We start from the raw sequence: 26,667 nt of genomic DNA, 5'->3' as shown, positions 1-26,667 counted from the left end.
TGATGAATAGTAACTGATATCAGAATTACTTTTCTACAATAAGTAACTTAAAAAGCTGAATAATGTAAATAAAACCATTGTTTGCACCATTGAAAATCAAGTAGTGCTACAATCCTTGAGGAAAGTGAGCCCAAATGCACCTTGAAATTTTCCCTGAGGGCATTTTCTAAATCACAATATAGAGTAGTGGATCACAATCACAGAATAGCTGCCTTACTGGGAAGATGATTTTAGGACCACAATGGCAGGTGGATAGTTAATGAGCTTCAGAGAGGCCATAGAGAAATAGCTGCAAAAATATGAATAAAATTTCTTCAGGTTATTTAACCTATTTCTCCGCTATGTATTTATGTAATAATAGTAGAATGCTGAGAGTTCTGCCAGAGAACAGTTACTGGGAAGTTGGAATGTTAGGGATATATTTCAGAGGCTGAGCCATTTCTGAGGAATGGAGGTTCAAGTTTGAACAAAAACAGAATGAAGAGACCTTTTTGAACAGCCACTGCCTTTAGCTGAGACATTGAAAAGATCCTATCCTATGGTTAAGGACTACATCCTAGAAGAATCATCTTAATAAAGTGCATATACAAATTTCAACAGGATCAAGGTGATACAATGGTAATTTAACTGTCTGCCACAGTATTATTTAACACGTTTCAGAGGAAATTAGCATAATTCAGTCACTGTGATGTATCACAAACAATATCTGGAATATAATAAAATTTACTGAATGTGCAAGGACACAAGAAAAAACGATTAATAAGCAAGAGAAATCATAGTAGCAGTATATTAGAAATTATACTACAGATACTGGGGTTAACAGAGAAGAGCTTTAAAATAACTGTGATTATTAATAGCAAAGAAAATAGAGAAATAGATGGAGATGATGGATAAAAGACGGGTACTTTCAAAGGGTAATTAAAATATATAAAATAATTGTATATTCTAGAAATATATCATTTCCAAAATTAAAATATTTTGATAGATAGGTTTAACAGCAGAAAATATTAGTGAACTTGAAGATAAGTAAATTAAAAATAGTCAAATTAAAACAGAAAAATGAGAACAGAGCATATATAACATGCTCAGAAGGTCTAACATATGTGTAATAAACATTCCAGAAGGTGAAGAAAAATAAAATAGGACAAAAGCAATATTTAAAGGAATAATGACCAAGAATAATTTTACACATGTGGTGAAAGAAATCAACCTACTGATTAAAGTTCAGCAAACTACAAGCAGGTTATAAATAAAATGTCACCTATACACATTGTTGTTAATTTTTTTTTAATTATTGAAAAATCAAACTCAGAAACAACATCTTAAAATCAACCACAGAGGGACTAGCAGATGACATAATGGTTATCTTGCTGGACTCCCATGTAGTCAACTGTGATTTTAGTCCCAGACCCAGTGGCTTAAAATTCATGCCAGGCACATATATGTGCATGCCCAAAATCCCAAGAGGAGAATGGAGGACAAAGTATTGTGGTATGGTTATCCTCCTGGGGTGTGATTTCTTGTTTTCTGTCTCTCTGACTCTCTCCAACAAGCACACGTACCCTATAGCAAAAATCTCTCTAAGAAGAAAAAAATCAACAAGCGAAATGAGACATTCTTCAAAGGACACACACTAAAACTAATAGTTGATTTTTTCTTTTTATCAGAACCAATGGAACCCAAAAGTAGAATAGCAAACTATTCTAATTCTCCCTGTACTGAGAGAGTTGCAGGAAGCTGTTCTTTTGTTTTCAATGTTAAAACTGTAACAGTCAGGAAAATCGAGATCCTTGGTTACCCTAACTAGAAGACAATTGTGTGATATCTTTAAAGAGGTAAATAGTCTATTATCTGTTGATGGTGATGTGTGTAGTATTCTCAACTGGGCTGAACTGAGGTGTATATCATGCTGGGTAAAGTCTCTTAACAATCTAAATGATGTATAGCGATCAAATGTATAAATAATAATAATAGATAAAAAGACACAAATAATTTAAAAAATTAAAAATAAGTAAAGAAGAACTTGTATTATCTTCTTTATATTTGATAGAAAATAAAATATATATGAATACCCTTCAAAGATAAAGGCAAAATTAAAATGTCTCCATAAAAATAAATGCTGAAAGGATTTATCACAAGACATATGAGGAGAGTTCTGCCTGATGTCAAATTATCTCAGATGTAAGTAAGAAATGGCAGAAAGAAATGAAGGGCCCTAGAAAAGGTAAATATGTGGGGAAAATATAAATGAATGTTTCCTATTTAAAACAAAAACTATATTAGTGTTCTATAAAATGTATAACACAAAAGCAAAAATATGACAACAACGGCACAGCCTTTTTAAAAATTATAGGCATTGTTTGGAATTGGTTAAATTATCAAGTTAATGCGTCAAATATATTTAAACCTGTAGTGTAAAATTTATTAAGCCTTTTGGTCTCAGAATCTGTTTAACCTCTTAAAAATTATTTTGAAATCTAAGAGCCTTTATTTAAATGGTTTAAATCTATAAATAGCTTCCATATTAAAAACTCAAACTGATAAGTTTAAAAAATTATTAGTTCATTTAGCTGAAACTGATAAGTTTAAAAAATTATTAGTTCATTTTTCTGTTACAATAATAAGCCCATTCATTACATGTTAATATAAATAATATATTTCCATGAAAAGACAACTGTTTCCTAAATAAATTGAGAAGAGTTGCATGATTTTATATTATTTAGATGCCTTCAATTCTGTTTTAGTAAAAATACAGGTGGATGTTTAATTTGCTTTGGCATTCAATATAACTTGATATTACCTGTCACACCCCACTGTATGCTAATCAAAATAAAAAATAAAAAAGCGAAACATTTAAGAGACACAAAAATAGAAAATTATCTATCGATGATAATGTGTATGATAATATTTTTAATTGGTCTAATGTGAAGTGTATTCATGCTGGGAAAATTAATTTTGCATGCTGTAATGATATACAGTGATTAAATGGACCCTCACTGGCTAGGAGGCTAGGAGAAGAATTTCAGTGTGGCAAGACTATTAAGTGTACCTCTCCCTCCCTCACTCTCTAGAAACAAACAAACAAACCTACCTGCTCTATTTTAACCATAAAAGGAATAATTAAATACTGCATAAGTTAAAACCTAATGGGGGATCAGCAGGTGGTTTAGTGATTAAGATGCTGGAGTCCCACATGACCAACCATGGTTCGAGTTCCATACTCAATGGCTTCAAAATCACACCAACAGGTGTGCATTCAAGCCCAAATCCCAAGCCCAATATCCTAAGAGGAGAGTGGAGCAGAAGGGATTGCAGTGTGGCCAACCCCCTGAAGGGTGATTTCTCACTTTGTCTCTTTCTGTCTCTCTCCAGTGAGCACACACACCTTACAGTAAAAACTCTTAAAAAAACAAAACAACAAACAAAGAAACAAACAAAAGACAAAACCTAATGTATGAGAAGAAATGGAATAATACAAACATTTAATAAAGAAGAAAGAATAACAAAACAAAGAACACATAGAATAAGCCAGCAAATATTGATAAAAAAAAGTATAAATGCAACTATATCAGCAACTACTTTTTGTTTAAATAGCATATTAAAATAGATCTCATTATTAAGGAATGCTGTACTATTTCAAATACGTTTTCTGCATCAATTGATATGATCATAATGGTTTTTATCTTTCCTTCTCTTGATGTGATGTATCACATGTATTGACCTGTAGTTGTATTATCCTTACATCCCTGGAGATAAATCCTACTTGATCATGGTATATAATCGTTCTGATATGCTGTTTAATTCAATTTTCTAGTATTTTTTTTGAATATTTTTGCATCTATGTTAATCAGGGATATTGGTCCATCATTTGTTCTCTGGCGTTTCTTTGTTTTTGGTATCGGGTAATGGTGACCTCATAAATGAATTTGGGAGGATTCCTTCCACTTGAATCTTTTGGAATAGTTTGAGAATTGATGTTATTTATTTTTTAAATGATTTACAAAGTTCAGTAATGAAGCCATCCAGACCTGGGCTTCTTTTTTGGTTAAGAGATACTATGGCTTTGAAAATTGTTTGTTCCCCAAAGATTCTTGTATTATTATTTGAGCTTTAATTGAATGACTTTGGGAGGTATTGAGACCCTTAAAAGGAAGATCTGCCATCACTGCAGGTGCTTATCTTCCCAGGCAACATTGGCTTCTTATTCAGTGAATTGACAGAGGAAAGTCCCTATTTTCAACATGGGCTGTCACCATCCAATTGGAAAAATGAGAGGAACAAACAAAGCAAGTGAAGTACCAGGACCTGCTTGGCATGAACATATTTTTCTGAGTGATGAAGGCTGTGGATTAGAAATAGATGCAATAACAAACACACAAAGACACACAAGTATAGAAAAGCAAGAATTGGGTGGACCCAAATTCTCTGATGAAGAAATTGTGACCAGGAACTGTCCTAAGGTTTATTCTTTTAAAGGGCAGGAAATGGGGGAAGTGGAAATGGGATGCAAAGAGAATGGGGGAGAAGGAAATGACATGCAAAAGCAGTTGTTTTGGGATGCTAATTGTCTGAAGATGTAAAAATGACTGGCACTATTTAATTTCTCTGATCTTATTTGTGATTAAACACATATAACTTCCTTCAGCCCAATGCTAGCAATGTCGAGGTATTGAGTATCAATAAAAACAACGAAATAACCCCTGACAACAAACAAATAGTACTTTAGTATATAAATACTTCTCAATAGCCCTGCTAAAGTAGCTCACCACAAAAACACATTTATGCATGCATCTAAAACTCACATGTTTTCTCAGACTAGCTGCTCTCCACAGAGAAGTCTGATTCCTCTCTCTCTCTTTCTCTCTCTCTCTTTCTCTTTCATGTGACCACTGACCTGTTTACTTCTCTTGGCCGTGTGACTTAGCATGAGAGGCCAGTCAGATGCTGGCTTCCTGCCCTTTTATTTTCCAGGTACTAGAAATCCAGCCAAATAAACTCTACTCATTATGAGTCACCCATTCTCAGGTATTTCTGGTTAGCAATGCAATAATGGACTAATACAGGAGCTATTTTGTTACTGATTAAATTTTGTTAACTTGTCATTGGTCTCTTCTGGCTTTCTGTCTCTTCTTCGTTCAATCTTTGTAGATTTTATGTGTCCAGAAATGTATTTATCTCTGTTAGGTTTTACATCTTGTTGGTATATAGTTGTTCTCAATAGTCTTGAATTTAAAATACATGTCAAGGGACCAGCAGTTAGCGTAATGGCTATGTCGCTGGACTCCCACCTAGTCGACCGTGGTTCGAGTGCCGGAACCGGTGGCTTAAATTCATGCCAGGCGCGTGTGTGTGCGTGTCCAAGATCCCAAGAGGAGAATGAAGGAGAAGGGATTGCGGCATGGCCATCCCCTCTGGGGGGTGATTTCTCGCTTTCTGTCTCTCTGTCTCTGTCTGTCTGGCGAGCGCACATATCCCTATAGCAAAAACCTCTCCAAAAAAAGTAAAAAATAAATAAAATAAAATACATGTCAAAATCATAGTAACTGAAACTGAATGTTACTAGCCTGGAGACATAGTCTAATGGAACAAAATAGAGAATCCAGAAATAAAACCATAAACAAATCTATTACTGACAGTTTAAAAGCTCCGAGGAACATCCAAGTGTGGAAAAGACAGTATATTTAATGAATGGTGCTCGGAAAATTGGGTATCCATGTGTAGAAGAATGAAATTAAACCCCTATCTTTTACATGTACAAAAATGAATTTCTGTTTCTTTCTTTCTCTTCCTCCCTCTCTCATGTGTGTATGTATATACGTTCTGTTATGAACAAAATAACTAAAATATTTTAAAAGGAACTAAAGTTATTAGAAAAACTTTAAAATATCATTTATATCTGTGACCTTTGTCAGTTAAAGAAAACTAAATTGAGGTACTAGCAGGTGGCATGGTGGTTAAAGTGCTGGACTCCCATGTGGTTGACTGTGGTTTGAGTCCTGGACCTAGTGGCTTGAAACTCACACTGGGCACATGTGCATGTGTGCCCAGAATCCCAAGAATGGAGGAGAAGGGACTGTGGTGTGATCATTCCCTCTGGGGTGCAATTTCTCACTTTCCGTATGTCTCTCTGGCAAGCACATGCACCCAATTGCAATAATCTCTAAAAAAGGAAAACTAATTTGAGTAATTGGACAAAAGATGGAGCAAAATATTTGACAATGATAACATAAAATTTGGAAGTGATGAGATCATAGTATAGTGTTTTAAGGTTATTGTATTGATGAGAAGATACAAATTTTGAGTAACCAGATAAAGTGTGCTAAAAGTTAAAACCATTAGGATAAAGGTACATAAGTACATTGTGTAATATAGCAACAGAAGGAAAGACAAAGGGAATGACTAGAATGTGATTTAATAGAATGTAGGAAAGGGGATAAAGAGAGCTAGGGGGGGATATGGTATGAAGAAGACATAAAATAAGGTAAAAACATAAGTCCAAATATATTAGATTTGTGATAAATGTAAATGAATAAAAGCTATCTTTTAGAGATTCTCAGATTGACTGTTCTTCAGATTCTGAAGAATGTCTTTCTGTAACTTAGAAAAGAATAGATTATTTCAAACATACTTGTATTAATATTTAATATTTACCTTGTACAATTAAATGAAGAATAATTTTATATCTATAATTTGAGACTAACTTACTTTTTGCTTTTTATTGCAGTCTGATCTCAGTCATGAAATGGAATCTGATATGATAGATGTGGTAAGCAGCCATTAAGATATTTTTAGTATAAAATAAATTATTTTATATGTTCTACATTTCTCTTGATACTAAGATATTAAATAATTATTTTTCCTTTAGTAGTCCATATAAAAATAAAGATGCATATATATGCAAGAGAATGTCAAAAATTTCATATAAAAATAGAATTTTCTGAGAGATATTTTGTTGTTGGGCACATGCACTTGCAAGCACGTGAGAGAAAAAGTAAGTGAGAAATCACCCCCCTAAGGGGATGGCCCTGCCATAATCTCCTCTTCTACATTTTCCCCATGAGATTTGGTGCACACACGCACATGCACCCCACGTGAATTTCAGGCTACCAGACCTGGGACTTGAACTGCTATTGGCCAAGTAGCAGTCCAATGCCTTAACCACTATGCTACCTGCTGGCCCTGGAAAAATGGAATTAAAGTATAAGTTTGTTTGGGTATGAAAAAATTTTGAAATCGATACAGCTTTTTCACAATACACACTTTCCATGAACTTTCAAAGCTACCTTGTATAATGAATGTTTAAACCATATTTTGATCTACTCTTTTCTGACATACAAATGAAGATGAATGAAACAAATAAAAACACAAATGTTTCTCACAGATGATATTCGAGAATATGACAAAAAAAACCCTATTAGTGAAGGATGTAGACTATAATGGGTATATGTGAGCAGTATCTTTACAGCATATTTTGAATAAAAAACTACATTTCTTGGAGAGATTTCATGCTATAGGGCTCATGCATTCCCTAGAGAGACTGAGAGATGAAAGTAAGAAATCATCCCCCAGACGGTATGGCCATGCCACAATCTCTTCTCCTCCATTCTCCTCTCAGGATTATAGGCATGTATCCACATGTTCCCAGCATGAGTGTTAAGTTGCTAGGTCTAGGACTTGAACCATGGTCAACTATGTGAGGGTCCAACGATGTAACTGTTACATCATCTGCTGATCCCAAAAACTAGGTTTTAATTCACATTTCTGATCTGGAAGACTCTTCTCCTAGGAAATAATTTTCCTGCATGAACTTGCCTTTCACAGAGACTGTTACCATTCTTTGGGACTCTTAATTATCCAAGAGAACACAGTAATTTATCTATACACTTTAGGAGTCAAAATTCTTAGGAATGATATATAGCATATATTGGCATAAAGAAATTCATCTGTATGCAGATGCCACTGCTGGAAATTTATTTTTCCTCAGCAAGTCCCACGAAAAGGAACCTTTTGCCTTGGGTACCTATGTTTGTTCTTTGTTTAGAAAAAAAATCTGTGCTAGTACACTCTAGACTTACAGATTGCCTGAGATATTTTATATGTGACTGCCTGAGATATTTTATATTTGACTAAAACAAATAGAAATAGAAATATAATTTATTATATAGAAACATAATTTATTATATTTCTTTTTTTTCTAATTAAGTTAGTGTTCATTTGAAGGAAGGTTAAGAATCTAAAACACTAATGATGGTAAATGGCTTAAGAGCAAGTTTTTTCTTTTGTTTTTCTCTTTGTTTTACCTATTGCTTAGAAGTTTCGTGCCAGAAGAAAGCACCTAATACCAACTGCATTTTAAACATATCATTTATTAAAAAGAAATCCCCTCTGCCTTAGAAACTACCTTCTTTTCCAGTTTGATGATGTTTGAAAGTATTTTGTTTTTTTATTGAGAGATTTTTGATATAGGGCTTGTGCACTTGCCAGAGAGACAGAGAATCAGAAAGTGAGAAAACACTCCCCAGGAAGGTTGGCCATGCCACAGTCCCTTCTCCTCCATTCTCCTCTTGGGATTTTGGGTATGCTCACACATGCGCCCATTATGAGCTTTCAGTCACCTGGTCCAGGACTCGAACCATGGTCAATTATGTGGGAGTCCAGTGATGTTACCATTATGCCTTCTGCTGGTACCAAAAGTAGGTGTTGTCTAGTTCTGTAACAAAATGAAAAAATTCCTGTGAGATGTGCAATGTTAATTAATTCACGTTTTCCTTTTGAGTTTTTTAGTTCCTTTCTGAAAGACAGTTTTTATTGAGGAAAGTTGAATTAAAGCACAAGAATATTAAATTCATAGGCAAATCGGAAGTGTAAAAGAAAAAATAGAGGAATAAGCTACTTGACAGTTTTTCCTGAGGGCAGACCACTTTATTCTCGAAGGATTTCTTTTAGTTAGGTAAGGGTTGAATTCAGCTTCAATAAGAAAGTAGGAGCCAGTCACCAAAGGTATTGTAAAAAAAAAAAAAAAAGTGGTTTTGCATCACATATCTGCCATAAATCATCACTGCATCTTTCTCATTATTAACTCAATAGAGGTCTTTTGTTTGAGATTATCCTATTTTATTATATCTTTACTAATTACATTACATTCTTCATGCCTGTGTAGACTGGAAAGATTCAAGTACATATTATACACATGGAGTAAATTTTGAGATTTTAAATAAATATTAAATGTGACATAGATTTTAAAATGTTTTACCTTGATGGTGTTTCAATAAGCATACATTATTTAAATATTATATGGTGTTTTGTGTTTGTTTTTCACCCTGTTTTGTTCAGAGTGCATTTATTTTAATATTTTCAAGGTTTTTGCCATAGGTTGCATGTACTCACCAGAGAGAGACAGACAGAGGCAGTGAGAAGGAAAGTAACAAATCACCCCCTGTGGGGGATGACCAGATCACAATCCCTCTTTCTCCATTCTCCTGGAATTTTGGAGAGGCACGCACACGTGCTTAGCATCCAAGCTGTCAGGTCCAGGACTGGAACTGTGGTTGGCCAAGTGTGAGTCCATCACCTTAAACATTATGCCACCTGCTGGGTCCTGTCCAAGTATATTTTATCCTCCCTTCTTATTTTCATTTTTTCTTTAGCCTTCAGATTTTCCCTCTCTAACCATTTCTATTTTGTCTTGCTCTGTTTTTCTATCTTACTGCCCCACATGGAAATTGAAAGTATTGATGTGAAATATAGGAAATGTTCATTGACTTAGAGAATATAAACTGTTAAAAGTGTCAGCCTTCAGAAAGTAATAAAAACTTACCTTCTAAAGGGCTGTGTATGTATCTCTGGCCGCACTGCTCAGGATTTACAATTAGAGCAATGTCTAATCTCCAAGACATGCTTCTTCAGAAAATTTGTTAACATTATGTGATAGATGAACATAAAGAAGAAACATTTTTCCTGTCTTTCTCTGGGATAATCTTCTGTTTTAACTTCCTAAGTGCCTATTAATCAGATGTTAATTTTTGCTTTCCCCTAGTAAAACACAAATTGCTTATATATTGTCTCAGATGTCAGCTCTGAGATCCAATTTTTAGTAAACTTCAAGTACAATGAATAATGTCATGGGATGACAGGTTTATAGACCTGGAAGACACTATAGTTTTAGTCCAATCATACATTCTAGTATTTGAATTACCTTTAATATATCAAAGAGGGCCTAATATGTGCCAAATACAGTATTTTGTTCTAACATTCACTTAATTTCATTTTATTCTCATAATCTCTATGATATTGAAGTACATTTTAAAGAAGAGGAAATTGAGGCTTAGAGAGTTTAAATCACTTGATCAGGTAATTAATGCAATTAATAAGTTACACATGTGAAATTTGGATTCAGGCTATTGTGATACCAAAGCCCAGGTACATTCCTTTATACTACACATTTGTACAGCATATGCACATATACCTGTAGGTCATGGAATCCTGTCCACCTAATAAGCTAATTATATACTTTGATAGTTTTTACTGTCAGAAAATCCTCTCTTAAATTGATAAAAAAAAAAAATCTGTTATTTTACAGTACCCACCCATTGTTCTTTCTTGGACTTCAGGAGTTAACAGAATTAGTTTGTTTTTCCATATGACTATTAAGTATTTTAATACAGCAACATTATCTTCTTTAGATAAACACTCTGAGTTCCCTTTACTATTACAGTTCTCTGGCACATATATGGGACAGAGTATTCACGCTCTTTTTAAATAAGGTGCTCAGAATTTATTGATGATGAACTATGATAGCATAGAGTAAGTCTCTCATTTTTCTTATTATGAAGTTAATAGTCTTCAATATGGTGTAAGATGGAATTCATCATTTGCTTTGTTTTTTGCATTCTCTATTACACTGTTGATACAAGATTGTGCTCTTGCCCAAATAATAAAAAGAATTGCAAGTACATACATAGTAAGTGCTATGCCCAGACACTTTTATGTGTTTTACATATGTTAACTCATTTAATTTAACTAAAATTCTTTAGTTAGCTTCCCACGGCCCCTGCCATTTTCTCTTTCCTTGAACTTTAGCATTTTTTTAAATTAAATTATACAACTGCCATTTTTAAATGTCATAATTGGGACCAGAAGTTGGTGTAGCAGTTATATCACTGGACTCCCACATGGCTGACTGTGGTTTGAGTCCCAGACCTGGTGGCTTCAAAATCATGCTGGGCATGTGGGCATGTGTGCCGAACATCCTGGGAGGAGAATGGAGGAGAAGGGATTGTGGTGTGGCCATTCCCCCTGGGAGGTGGTTTCTCACTTTGTCACTGTGTCTGTCTCATTCTCTCTCTCCAGCAAGCGCATTCACTCTAAGGCAAAGACCTCTAAAAAAGAAAAATATATATATTATTACCATTTATTCAGCTCTTTTACAAGTCTAGTTCATTAATTTAATAATGACAGAACACACAATACATACAAGGCACTCTTTAACATGCTGGGAACAAAATAGACAAAATCTTTGCCATCAATGAGTTTGAATCAACACATAAATAATTTAAGTATACAGTGTGTCAGGTGGTGACAAGTGCGATAGAGAAAAATAGTGTAAGGAAATATGAAAAGATGCTGACCAGCAGGGTTGAATGTTAAATAAGGCCTGAAGGAAAAGGCGAATTGATTGATCGAAAACCTGAATGTGAGTGATCAGGTCTTGAACCATGTGGTTATCTGGGAGAAGTGTATTCTAGGTGAAGGCCATAAACAGCAGAATGCAAAAGATGTGCATGTCTAACGCATTCTAACAATAATAAGGTTATTGTGACTGAAGTGAGATGTTGGAGGCAAGGGGTAGAGTAATAGAAGTTGACATCTAAGAGGGAATTACAGGGATAAAAGCGCAGATTACATAGGTATTGGGCCACAGCAGAGACTTAAGTTCATTTTCTTCAACATTTGATTACACAGATTTTTGAACATACAGAAAAGCTGAAAGACTTGTACAGTAAAAGGTCATATAAGTGCCACTTAGATCCTACAAATAACATTTTATCATTTTTGCTTTATTACGCTCATACATTAAACTATACATCATTCTATCCACTCATTCATTTTACTTTTTATAATGTATAAACTACTGGTTTACACATACTGGTTTCAGCTTAGTTTCGTAGATAGAATTTAGAGAAATTAAGTGTAAAAATCTAAAATTTGTTATTCTGTGGATTTTGATAAATACTTGTATGTGTTTAACCCAAACCCCTATGTGGACATAGACCATTATGTTTACCCCAGAAAATTTCTTCATGCTCTGTCTTTTTTTTTTAATTTTATTTTTGATTTTTGTCACAGGGCTCATGTGTTCGCCAGTAAGAGACTTAAAAAGAGACAGTGATAAATCACTCCCCAGGCAGGCTAGCCATGCCACAATCCCTTCTTCATTCTCCTCCTGAGATTTTGGGCATGCACACACATGTGCCTGGCATGATTTTCAAGTCTCTAGGTCGAGGACTCAAACCATGTCTGGCCATGTAGCAGTCCAGTGCTATAACCAACACACTAATTGCTGGTCCCCATTCTGAGTCATTCTTGATGCTTACTCCATCATCTTCCCACTCCTCACAAAGAGACAACCACAGTTTTTACACACACACACATACACGTGTATATATACACATATATATTTCATTAGAGCAAGAGAGAGAGAGAGAGAAAGAAACAGGCATCCTAGGCAGTATCTCTTTATATCATGATCCATCTCCTCCAGCCTTTCCAACTAACCAGGATCATGGGCATATATAAGCATTCCCAGTGTGTTTCAGGACAATATGAGATCCAAACCAGGTCTTTCTTGTGGCTCCAAACATTGCAGACTGGTATCCCACCACTTGAGCCACCGTGACTGGGTCACTCAGTTGTGATTTTTTCCATATCAAATTAATTTTTCCCATTCTGGAAATGTAATTATACATTCTATGATGTTTTATATAAGGTCGTTTTACTCAACATGATGTTTTGTGTATTGATTTTTTATATGAAATTTTCATATAATTTAATTTTTCCATTTCATATTGTAATGTAACATCTCATTTTTAAGACTATATAAGGCATAATTTGCCCATTCTTCTGCTGATAGACATTGTTGTTGTTTTCAATATAAAACTAACATGAATAAAATTTTTATAGATACATTTACAAAGTATTTTTGTGGATATATGGTTTTATTTTTCTTTAGAAATACCTAGAAATGAGATTCCTGAGGAAGATGCATGTTTAGTTTTATGAAAAAGCTTCCAAAGTAGTTGTATCATACAATATTTCAATTTTTTTAAATAAAGGAAAATTCTGTATACTCCACATTCTTACATAAATTTCATGCTTCATACTTAAATTTTAATGATTCTAGTGTCAAGTGGTATCTTAATTATAACTTTAATTTGCATTTCAGTGTTGAATGATTATGTTAAGTGCTTTGGTTAAGTACAGTACACTATATTCTTTCAAGGAACTTGTGTGTGTGCAGTGTCTGTTTAAAACTTTTGCCCATTTCCAGAATTTGGTTGTTTGTATGTTGTATTATTTAATCATTGAAATATTTTATATATTCCGTATATCAGTCATTTGTCCAGAATATAGTCTATGAATCTCTTCTCTTAATGTAGAGAGTACGTATTCATCTTCATAGAGGTTTTGTTTTGTTTTGTTTTAGATTTTTGTCATAGGGCAAGTATACTCTCTGGAGATAGACAGAGAGAGGAGAGATGAGAACTCACCCACCACTGGGGCCAGCCACACCATAATCCATAATCCCTTTGCCTCCATTCTACTTTCTGGATTTGGGGCACACATGTACATGAGCCCATAATGATTTCAAAGCTGCTGGGTCTAGGACTTGAACTATGGTTGATGATGTGGGAATCCAGTGCCCCAACAACCATGCCACCTGCTGACCTCATCATGGAGTTTTTTAATGAGTAACAGTTTCTAATCTTGATAAAGTCCAATATGGTGGGACTTTTATTATTATTATTGAGACAGAAAGTGAGAAATCACCCCTTGGAGGAGATAGCCACATGGTCACACTATAATCCCTTCTCCTCCATTTTCTTCTTGGGAATTTGGGCACACACATACACACACACATGCACCCAGTGTGAATTTTAAGCCACCAAGTCTGTGACATGAACCAGGGTCAAATATGTGGGAGTCCAGTGACATAATCATTATGCCATCTGCTGGTCCCTATTTTTTACATTTTCTAGATGTTTTTAATTTTGTTTAGTTTTTATTATTTTAACTTTATTTATTTATTTATTTACTTACTTATTGAAATTTGCTAACACTGGCTATTATCTTTCTTTTTGCTAATAGCTGGTTTGAAGTGGTATCTCATTTTGGATTTGATTTGCATTTCCTTAATAATGATAAAGTTAAACATCTTTTCATGTTGTAATTTGTTATCCTTTTTGAAGAAACAAATATTCGATCCTCTGACCATTTTAAATTTGATTATGTTTTCATTAATGAGTTAGTTGCAACAGTTCTTTATATACTTTGGATATAAATTATATGTAGATCAGATATAATTTGCAAATATTTTCTCCATTCCATGTGTTGTCTTTCTGCTTTCTTAGAGTATTCTTTGAAACATAAATGTTTTAGATATCAATATAATCCTGTTTATCTGTTGATTCTGTTGTCATAGCTGGTAAGGCCTTGGCTAACTTAAAGTTACACTTTATTTTTTTTCTAAAATTCTTTAGTTTTAGCTCTTACATTTAGCTGTGTTATTAATTTTTGGTTAATTTTTGTAATGGTGAGAATTAATTTTTCAAATTTTTCTTTTCTTTTTTTTTTAATTGCTACAGAGCTTGTGCACTCACCAGAGAGAGAGACAGAGAGAGAGGAGGAAAGTAGGAAAGCATCCCCAGAAGGTGTGGCCATGCCACAATCCCATCTCTTCTATTCTCCTCATGGAATTTTGAGGATGCACTCATATGTTTCTCAAGCTACCAGGCCCAGGACACAAACTGAGCTGTTGGCCACATGAGATCCAACCACCTTAATCACCATGCCACCAGCTGGCCCTCAAATTTATTCTTTCACATATGAATATTCAATTGTCCCAGTGCTATTTGCTGTAAACATATTCTTTCCTCTTTGAATGTTATTAGCACCCTATTGATAATCAATTAAACATAAATGAAGGGTTTGTTCCTTGCACTACATTATCTTCTGTTGACCTATGTGTTTATTCTTATGCCAGCAATATGCCAGCTTGATTACCTTTGCTTTGCAGTAAGATTGATATCATGAGTCCTTCAGCTTCCTTTTGTTTTGGTTTAAGATTTTAGGGGACTATTCTGGGTTCCTTGTGCACATGAATTTTAAGATCAGTTTATTAATTTATGTAAAAAAAACTTCCTGTTATTTTTATAGATATTGAATTGAATCCATAGAACAATTTTGGAGATTATGGCTATCTTAATATTAAACCTTCCAATCAATGAACACGGAATGTCTATCTATCTATCATCTATTTATCTATCATATATCTATCCATCCAACCAACCCTTATTTCTTAAATTTATTTTTAATTATTCTATCATTTCTGGTGCTATTATAAATTAAACTTTTCTTAATTTCATTTTCAGAGTTTGCTTTGGTTTTGTATAGAAATACATTTGTTTTATATATTTATCTGTGTTCAGCATCATTGCTGAACTTCTTTCTAGGCTCCAGTATTTGTTATATTTTGTTTTTGGTGCATATGCACATTCCTCAAGATTTTTTATATATGAGAACATGCCATTTTCAAATAGAGATAGTTTTATTTCTTCCTTTCTAATCAGGATGCTTTTATTATATTTCTTTTTCTTAACTAATCGTTTGGCTGGGACCTCCTGTATACAATATTAAATAGAAATGACAAGAGCAGCCATCCTTACCTTTTTCCTGATTGCTGGAGGAAAGCATTCAGTTTTCCATGATTAAGAATGATGTTATCTATATGGTTTTGTGTTTTGTTTTGTTTTGTTTTTAGATTTTGGCCATAAGGCATGTACACTTGATTGTAGAGAAACAGAGGCAGAGAGAGTGAAAGTGAGAAATCACCCCTCAAGGGGTATGGTCATGCCACAATCCATTTTCCTCTCAGGATTTTGGGTACACACGCACACACACCCAGCATGATTTTCAAGCTGTCAGCTCCAGTAATTGGCCATGTGGGAGTCTAGTGCCTTAACCACCAGCTGGCACCATATGTATGTTTTTATAGATGCCCTATATTATGATTAGTGAGTTATCTTGTAGTTCTAGTTTCTTGAGGGTTGTTTATCATGAAAAGGTGTTAGATTTTGTCAAATGTTTTTTCTTCATTTAGCGAGATGATCGTATGGTCTTTGATTTTTATTCTATTAGATTTTTTATTTATAATTCTGTGTATTTTTCATTTTGTTTACATTTAATCATGATTTTATAGCATACAATGTAAGTTCTCAAAGCATAAATGCATTGCATGTCAAGCAAGTCAAAAATATTACCATATACAATAACTTTATATTCTTGTGTCTGTTTAATGTACTTTTCCTCCCGAGTCCCTCTCTCCTATCCCCAACTATCTACCTCTTCCTATATCTCTGGTATCTACACATGCTGTCTCTGCTATTATATTTTCCAGTCTTTCAGTTTCTGCCATAAAGTGCAGACATTTAATATATAATGAGTGGGGACATACAAAATCTGTCTTTCATAGTTTGGCTGGCTTTGCTCGCATCAAATCTATATTCATCAATTTTATATCAAATGACAGAATCTCATTTTTTAAAATAACTGAGTAGTATTCCATAGTGTATATATGCCATGTGTTTTCAATTCAGGCGTCTATTCTCACACACTTAGGTGAATTATGTCTTAGTAGTTGTTAAATGTGCTGCAATAAACACGGATGCCCAAGTGTCTTTCCAATTGAGTGTTTTCCTCTCCTTAGGGTAAATACTCAGGATTGGAATTACTGTGTGGTATGAGAGTTCTATTTGTAAGTCTTTGAGAAATCTCCATTTTGTTCTCCACACTGTCAGTACTAACATGGATTCCTACCAACAGTAAGGAAGGGTTCTCCCTCACTACAACCTCACTTGCACTTGTTCTTGATTTTTTTGATCGAAGCCATTCTGACTGGTGTTAAATGGTATTTCATTTTTAAAAGGTATTTGCCATAAGGTATGTATGCTAACCAGAGAGACAGACAGAGGCAGTGAGAAGAAAAGTGAGAAGTCACTCCCCAGAGCCAATGGCCATGCCACAATCCATTGTCCTCTTGTGATTATGGGCACACATGCACATGCACCCAGCATGGGCTTCAAGCCACTGGGTCTGGGACTCGAAACTCAATTGGCCATGTATGAATCCAGCACCTTAACCACCACATTACCTGTTGGCACCTCCACTGTGGTTTTAATTAGCATTTCTCTTATGAAAAGAGGTATTGAAAATTGTTTCATATGCCTTTTATCCATTTTTATGTCCTCCTTGTAAAGTAATCTTTTCAGCTTGTTTGTCCACTTATTTATTTTATTTTGTGTGGGGGGGGTGGAGTGGGGGGATACCTTGCTTTAAAAGGGAGCTGCTGAATCAGCCAGGACAATCCTGGTCCCACCGCAACAGCTGCCAGTTTGGAAGTACAGGCCTAAGAGGCATGGGCTTCCAGGAAGCCTCCTGGCAGCTCCTGCATCATGCTCCTCTTTCTTTCCTTTCTTTTATTTAAGAGGTTTTTGCCTTAGGGCGCATGTGCTCATCTGGAGAGAGAGAGAGAGATAGAGACACTTCCCCTTTCAGGAAAAGTACGCCATTTGCTGGTCGTGGTACACTTTTTAAATTCTCTATGTATTTTGGTTATCAGTCCCTTATATAAAGCATAGTTTTCAGATATTCTCTCCTATTCTGAAGATTGCCTCTTGGATTTCTTTTTTTTGTAAGCTTCTTGAATTTCCTGTATATTCTGGTTATCAGTCTCTTGTATGAATTATAGTTTGCAAATATTTTTTCACATTCTGAGGCTTGTCTCTTCACTCTGATTATTTCCTTTGCTGTACAGAATCTTTTCAACCTGATATAGTCCCACTTGTCTATTTTTGAGATTATTACTGTTTTAAGGGTCTTGTTTAAGAAATATTTGTCTACTCCAATGTCTAAGAGTTTCCCCTATGTTTTCCACCAGTCATTTTATAATTTGAGTTTTTCTATTAATGTTTTTATTCTATAAAATATTGATTGATTTTTGGCTGTTAAATCAAACCAATATTTCTGAGGGAAATTCTATTTGGTCAGGGTTTATAGTCTTTATATATATTGCTGAATTTGTTTTGTTAGTATTTTTTCACAAATAGTCCTTTGATTTTTCACTAGTTTTTAATTTTTTAAAGTTTATTTATTCTCAGAAACAGAGCGCTCCCAATGGGGTCTTAATGCCACCAGCCTCAGCCAGCCCTAGATCATTGGCATAAATGTTCCTGGAATACTCATGGAAATTTCCAGATGTTAACTTGGAATCTTCCTGTGTGGGTCAGCCTCATAGAGCATTGTATTTTATGTCATGTCACCATTAAAAATTTTATTTTTAATTGACAAATTATAATTGTATATGTTTATGTGGTACAATGTGATGTTTTGATATATATTTTTCATAACTACCATAAATTGGATTATTTGTTGATTATTTTTCAGCTAGTTAATTATTGGTATATAGAAATGCTACTAGTTTTTGTGTGTTGATTTTGAACACTGCAACTTTACTGAATTTCTTTTTTAGTTCTTAGAAGTTTTTTGGGTAGATTCTTTAGTTTTCTGAATATAATATTATGTCATCTACAGACAGGAACAGTTTGACTTCCTGTCCAGTTTGGATTCCATTTCTTTCTTTCTCTTGCCTAAATACTGTGGCTCAGTGTTTCAGTATTATATTGAATAAGAGTGGTAAAAGTGGACATCCTTGTCAAGTTCTAGTTCTTATATACAAAGTTTAACTTTTCTCAGTTTAGTATGATGTTAACTGTGGACTTGTCATATACAGCTTTTATTGAGGTATGTTCCTTTTATTTCTAATTATTGGGAGGGTATTATAAAGGGACATTATATTATATCAAATGCATTTTCTACACTTCTTGAGGTGATTATACGGTTTTTGTTCTTCATTCTGGTGATGTGATATGTCACATTTATTGATTTGCACATGTTGAAACACATTTGCATTCATAGGATAAATCCCACTTGATTGTGGTACATAATCTTTTTGATATGCTGTCAGATTTAATTTGCTACTGTTTTGTCGAGATTATTTGCATTTATGTTCATCAAAGATATTGGCCAATAGTTTTCTTCTTTTTGCTGTGTCCTAGTCTGATTTTAGAGTAAAGGCAAGCCTGGTCAGATTGAATGAATTTAAAAGAATTTTTTCCCTTTCGATTTTTTAAAATAGTTTGAGGAAAACCAGTGTTAATGCTTCTTTAAAAGTCTGGTAGAATTTAGCAGTAAAAGCATCCAGTCTTTTACTTATTTTTGCTGGAAAACTATTGCTGATTCAATTTCATTACTCATTATTGGTCTGTTTGGGTTTTCTGTCTCTTCCTGGTTCAATCTAAATAGGTTGTATGTGTCCTGGAATTTATTCATTTTCTCTATTTTGCAAATTTGTTGGCATATAGTTGTTTATAGTAGTCCCTAATGATCCTCTGCATTTCTGTGGTATCAGTTGTAATGTCTCTTTCTTAGTTATGATTTGATTTGTCTTTTTTTTCCTAGTTAGTATACTTAAGTTTGTTGGTTTTGCTCATCTTCGCAAAAGCCAGCATTTTGTTTTGTCAGTCTTCTGTACTGTTTTCTTAGATTCCATTTTGCTTGTTTGTTTCTGATCTTTATTATTTCCTTTTTTTCCTACTAATTTTGTGTTTGGCTTATTTATTTTTTAAGAGAGATTTTTTTCTATAAGGTGCATGCACTCACAGTAGAGACAGAGAGAGATAGAGAAATAGAAATGGCCATGCTGCAATCCCTTCTCTTTCATTCTCCTCTCAGGACTTTGGGCATGCACACATATGCACCTGACATGAGTTACAAGTGGCCGGGTCTGGGACTTGAACCACAGTCAGCCATGCACACACATGCACTTGGCATCAGTTACAAGTGCCTGGGTCTGGGACTTGAACCATTACACCGTTTGCTGATCCCCTGTGTTTGGATTATTTGTGTTTTTCTAGTTTCTTGAAGTATATCATTAGATTGTTTCTTTGAAATCTTTTTACTTCTATGATGTAGGCATTTATAGTTATAAACTTCACTGTTGGTGTGGTTTTCCTATATCTCATAAGTTTTGGTATGTTATATTTTCATTTTAATTTTTTCCAAGAAATTTTTCTGTTAATATCTTGGTTGATTCATTGGTTGTTCAGTAGCATGTTGTTTGTAAGTATATCATTAGATTGTTTCTTTGAAATCTTTTTACTTCTATGATGTAGGCATTTATAGTTATAAACTTCACTGTTGGTGTGGTTTTCCTATATCTCATAAGTTTTGGTATGTTATATTTTCATTTTAATTTTTTCCAAGAAATTTTTCTGTTAATATCTTGGTTGATTCATTGGTTGTTCAGTAGCATGTTGTTTGTTTTCCATGTCTTTGTTTAGTTTCCAAAGTATGTCTTGTTATTGATTTACAGTTCTTTTTGTGGTCAGAAAGTTATTTGATATGATTTCAATTTTTTAGAAATTTTTCACACTTATTTTGTGCTGTAATATATGGTTTATCTTTGAGGATGTTCCATGAGGTGGTATGAATGTGTATTCTGCAACTTTTGGATTAAATGTTTTCTAAAGAGTTCTTAGGTCTGTTTTGTATACACTACAGTTTAAGTGTGAAATTTCTTTCTTGATTTTCTGTCTAGATGATATATCTAATTTTGAGAGTGGGATGTTGATGTCCTTATTATTATTTTGGATTCTATTTCTCTCTTTAGATATAATAATATTTTTTTTATGTATTTGGGTGCACAGATGCTTGGCACATATCTTCATATGGAGTATATGTGGAATATGGGAATATATTCTGGAAAATGGAATTAAATTATGAGTTTATTTTGGTGCAAAAATTTTTGAAATCATGCATAGTTTTTTCACAATCAAGATTTTCTATGAAAATTTTGAAGAATTTCTCATATATGTTTCTTATTGTTACGTCATATTGCTAAATCGATCCTTTTATTACTATAATTATAATTATTACAATTATAATTACAATGTTAATTATAATTATTTATATTATAATATATTATTATTATACATTCTTTCTCTGTTTTTACTATTTTTTTTTACCTAGTCTATTTTATCATTATGTGGATATAAGTATAACTAGTCCTGCTTGCTTTTGCTTTCCATTTCAATAGATTGGGTCTATTTAATTCAACTAAATGTTATAAAGCTATACTCTAAAATGGTTACATTAATCCACAAGCAGAACATGGGTTTTCTATTTTCACATATTTTGCTAAGACTTGACATTGTTTAAATTTCTAATTTCAGTAATTCTCATTGGTATAGCATTCCTTAATTTTCCTTTCTCTGATATTAGTACATCATGCGTTTCTTTATACAGTAACTAGCCTTTCTAAGTTTCTTCTTATATAAGTTGCCTATTCATATACATGGTCATTTTTCTTTAATGTTGTTATTTTTCCTTTGATTTTTGTGGTTTCCTGTATACTCCAGAGAATCAATCTTCTATATTTTTCCTTTTTTTTTTTACACTGATTTCTTTGTTTTTTTATTTTTTTTCCTTTCTTGGGTGTTTTCGTGTTTTCTGTGTTTCTTTTTCCAACATCATATACTGAATGCTTAACTTTTTTTAACTTTCCTTTTTCCCTGTTAAATGCATTTAAAGCTATAATTTTACTTATTTATTTGATTATTTATTTTTTGCTATAAGGTACATGAGCTCTCTGGAGACCCTCAAAGAGACATAGAGGAAAGTGAGAAATCAGCCTACAGAAGGATTGGTCACTCCACAATACCTTCTACAACAATATCCTCTTGGGATTTGGGGCATGCATAGACAAGCATCTGGCATGTTTTTCAAGCTGCCACCCTGGAATTCAATAGGCTATATAAGATCCAGATGCCTTAACATTTGTGCCACTTGTTGGCCTGAAGTTATAAAATTTTAATTAATACTTCAATCATGTCACACAAATTAAGTCATATAGTGCTATATATGTGTGTGTGTATATAATATATATATATATATTTATTCCATATAGTACTTTAAATCATTATTAAATTCTAAATACATCTCTTTTTCCTTCACGATTTCCTTTCTTAACTCAAATGTTAGTTAACAATATCTTATTTAGTTTCCAAACATACTTTTGGATGTTTTTTTGATCTTTTGGAATTTACTGAAGATTTCTTTGTGAATAATTTAGTCTTTTTTCTGTTTCTGTGAGTGGTATAAATTAATGTGCATTCTTTGTTTTTGAATTAGATTATTATAAATTAACCATACTTATGTATAATTAATATCTCAGGCTTATGCATAATATTGATAACATCTATGCAATTTCTCTTTATTTTTGTCTATTTGATCTATCAATTACCAAAAGGGGTTTCTTAAAATATGTGCCTTTTGAGGCCAACAGGTGACAGATGACATGGTGCTTAAAGTGCTGGATTCCCACATAGTCAACCGCAGTTCAAGTCCCGGACACGGCAGCTTGAAAGTCATGCTGGACACATGTGTGCACACCCAAAATTCCAAGAGGAGAATGGAAGAGAAGGGATTAGGACTGTGGTGTAACCATCCCGCCAGAGGGTGATTTCTCACTTTGCTTCTCTCTGTCTCTCTGGTGAGCACATGCACCTTCTAGCAAAAACAAAAGCAAGCAAACAAACAAACAAAAAGCCTTTTTAAATTTTGATGATTAACTTCATTTTTGAATATTTATTCCCTTTTAAAGTATGTAGCATCTTTATTGTTTTTAATGATGTATTCCCTTTAAGTCTATTTATTTTCAAATAATATTATTAAGCTATCATTATTTTGGATCATTTTTTGCTTTTGTATTATTTTGTATTCTTTTACTTTTAACATTTGAATTTTTTTTTTTTTAAAGATTTTTGGCCATTGGGTACAGGCACTCATTGGAAATATACATACAGAGAAGGAAAGTGGGAAATCACCCCCCCCCGGGGGGAGGGCCACACAACAATCACTTCTCCATTCTCTCCTGGGTGCATGCATTTTGGCCATGTATGCACATGTACCCAACTTGGTTTTCTTTTTTTTTTTTTGAGAGAGAGGTTTTTGCTACAGGATGCATGTGCTTGCCAGAAAGACAGAGAGACAGAGAAACAGAAAATGAGAATTCACCCCCCAGGGGAGGATGGCCACACCATAATCATTTCTCCTCCATTCTCCTCTTGGGATCTTGGGCATGCAAGCACACACACACCTGGTGTGAGTTTAAGCCACCGGGTCCAGGAGTAGAATCATGGTCGACTACATGGGAGTCAACCACATAGCCATTATGCGAACTGCTGGTCCCCCCAGCATGGTTTTCAAGCTGCCAGGTTCAGGACTCAAACCGTTGTGGACCATGTGGGATCTACTGCCTTAACCACGATGCCACCTGCTAGGCCAACATTTGTATATTATTTTTAAACTATGACTTTTGTAAACAACACATTGGCAGGTTGTTTTTATATTTTATATGATTTTATGTCTTACTTACATTTATTATATGACTATTATATTAGGGCTTCTTTTTTTTCAATTTTGTTTTATATTATCCATGCAGTATTCAATTGTTTTCATTTATTCTTTCTATTGTATGAATTTAGATTTTTTTGAAAGTTATGCAGTATTTTTCCTTGTAAAATTTGCTCTTTTTATCAGTACCTGATACATTTTATTAGTATTGATTTGTTAATATTATCAACATCTATATCTTTTTCTTAATAATGGAAATGGTTTCCATTATTCCATGTTCTTATGCTTTTTTATGAAATATAAAAGTAGGCATTTTCAACAGAATCTTGCCATAATATGATCCTCCTGCCTCAGCCTCCCAGTTAGCTAGAATTACAGTACACATTCCCATGTCCAGCATGTTTAGGTTGTCCTGTGATTCAAACTCAGTCCTTCTGTGCAACTCTAATATCACAAAGCTACACCCCACTGCCTATTCCAGCACATTTGGGCCTCTTATACTCTTTTGATCTCTTCCAATCATCATGATATTATCTGGTATTTTAGATTATTCTAAAATTTGTATAAAAGCTTTCTCTTTTTCTATTACTTAAACATTTTTTGCATTGTAGCAAGAAACAGTTCTCCAGAAAAGAGATATCTCAATATAGTAACAATTTACAGGTAACAATAAATGATAATTTTCTTATGTACAAGGAAATAAAGTTGTTTCACAAATTTTCTGCTGCTGTACCTATGAGTTAGTTTAGTAGAAGTACCTGAGGACCTAATAATATATATTTCACTAAAAGCAAAGTTTGGTAGAAGGTACACCTTAATGCCTTTTCAAAGGGGCTTATTTTGGGACATAAAAGACATTACTACAAGGCAAAACAATTGATCATTAAAATATAATTTATTATGAATATGGTGTTGAAAAACAAAAGTCGGGAACTTATTTGTTCCCAATAAGTTTCTTTCTCTAACTATAAAGCATCAGAAGACTAATTCATTTGTTCATGTTATACAGCTAATTGGCAGATTGGATGATGTTTCTAAAAGTCTTTAGAATCTCATTCCAGAAGTTTGTTTCATTTTTTATTACATTAGATTGCTTTTAAAATGCTACAAAGCAATTTTCAAAGCCTACTTTTTAAAAGCATTCTGCATGTCTGCATAATATTATTTCAGTAAAACAGAAAACTGAAATAGACACATTTTTGAGAAAATTCTTTATTTTACCTATTTATTTCAGTGAATAAAATCTGTTGTTTTCACACAGTAAATTATTCTTCATCTCACCTTCTATAGTGAGAATTTGTTATTCTTTGAACGTATTTCAACTGTACTCTAGCCATGCTGCAATCCCTTCCCCATTATCCTGTCAGGATTTTGGGCTTTGGGCTTGCACACACATGTGCCCATCATGAGTTTTTTTTAGAGGTTTTCGCTATAAGGCCCATGTGCTCGCCAGAAAGACAGAGAGAGACAGAGAGACAGAAAGCAAGAAATCACCCCCTAGGGGGGATGGCCATGCCACAATCCCTTCTCTTCCATTCTCCTCTCGGGATCTTGGGCACGCACACACACACACCTGGAGCGAGTTTAAGCCACCAGGTCCAGGACTTGAACTGTGGTTGGCTACATGGGAGTTCAGTAACATAGCCATTATGCTAACTGCTGGTCCCATTTTTTTTTTTTTTGCCCCATCATGAGTTTTAGGCTGCAGGGTCGAACTGCAGTCAACTACATGGGATTCCAGCAATGTAACCATTATGCCCACTATTGATCCCATGATTTCTTTATATTTTCTAGTAGGCAGCTTTTTCTTCAAAAAAAAAAAAAAACACAACTATTTATTATTATTATTATTACTATTTATACATTCAATTACATTGCATCATTTCTATTGTAAAGAGATTTTACCCAACATGATATACGCCACATACCAGGTGAGTTGAGAGTACTATACACAACATCATCAACAAGCAACAAACCATTTCTGTGTCCCACAAATGTCTTCTCCATTTTTTCCCAAATTTTCCTTCCTGCACTCTTCCTCTCTTATACTCTCCTTCCACTTTGTCCCCAGTGTCCATAACCATTTTCAATGCTTTTATGTGCTTCAGTCTTTCAGTCTCTACCATAGAGTCTAGGCAGTCAGTATATGTTAAGTGGACACACCTTTTTAAGTGATTATATTGTTATATATTACTAAATTTGAATATGGAGGACAAAATTAAAAAAAAAACAATTTCAGGTAGATAAAAATTCTGAATTATTGTCATGTAGGGTAATTGACAGAGGCTTTGAAATATCAAGCTTCATGTAATGTTGTTAGTCAGCCTAATGGTTGTTATATGTTTCCCTGTAAGACAAAAGACAATCACCATTTGTTTTGTAATAATTGATTCAGCTTATGTGTAAAAATAGTTTATTCAACTTTAGTCCAAAACATCATAATTATAAATGTTTCTCAATTTCTGGATTATACCTAGTGCTTGAACCTGACTGTACATATACCTATGTATTAAGTATGTTAGGAAAGGCTACTCCCTCCCCCATTTTTTATTGCTTAATTAATCTAAATATTTTCATAGCAAACACAGCTGATATATACATTTCCATGAACACACATCTAACTTTAGCATCCTATAAAGTATCACCTAGCTGGGGCTATATATCTTAACTGCGATCATCGAATGGATATTTTTTTTTCTGAAACTTTTCTTTTTTTTGTAACTTAATCTACATTCTATCCCTAAGCATCATCATAGCATACAAAATGTGATTTCCCATCTAGAATATACTGCATAGTGACTTAATCATGCATATTATTATCCAAAATTTTCTACCCCTCTTTCTGACCCTCTGTCCTTTCCCACCCTCTTCTCCCACCGTCTCTGGTGTCTACAATTGTCTTCTATTCCCTCCACCCACATT

The 26,667-nt window shown here is 33.9% G+C and overlaps 1 long non-coding RNA gene across 1 annotated transcript in view; it reads left to right on the top strand.

Annotated features, from left to right (window-relative positions):
- Nucleotides 1-531: 531 nt before the first annotated feature.
- The window catches only part of LOC102481102 (uncharacterized), a 44,033-nt gene continuing 17,897 nt past the window's right edge, over nt 532-26,667 (top strand). Inside the window, exons 1-2 of the long non-coding RNA XR_336828.1 lie at nt 532-607; nt 6,725-6,766. This is a non-coding gene — a long non-coding RNA (uncharacterized LOC102481102). The remainder of the gene's footprint in view (nt 608-6,724; nt 6,767-26,667) is intronic.

The sequence above is a fragment of the Tupaia chinensis genome, unplaced genomic scaffold (genome assembly GCF_000334495.1).
Source record: "Tupaia chinensis unplaced genomic scaffold, TupChi_1.0 Scaffold143610_2, whole genome shotgun sequence".
Taxonomy (NCBI): domain Eukaryota; kingdom Metazoa; phylum Chordata; class Mammalia; order Scandentia; family Tupaiidae; genus Tupaia; species Tupaia belangeri.
Note: the sequence above shows the minus strand (reverse complement) of the source record. Positions and strands in the feature narration are given on the sequence as shown.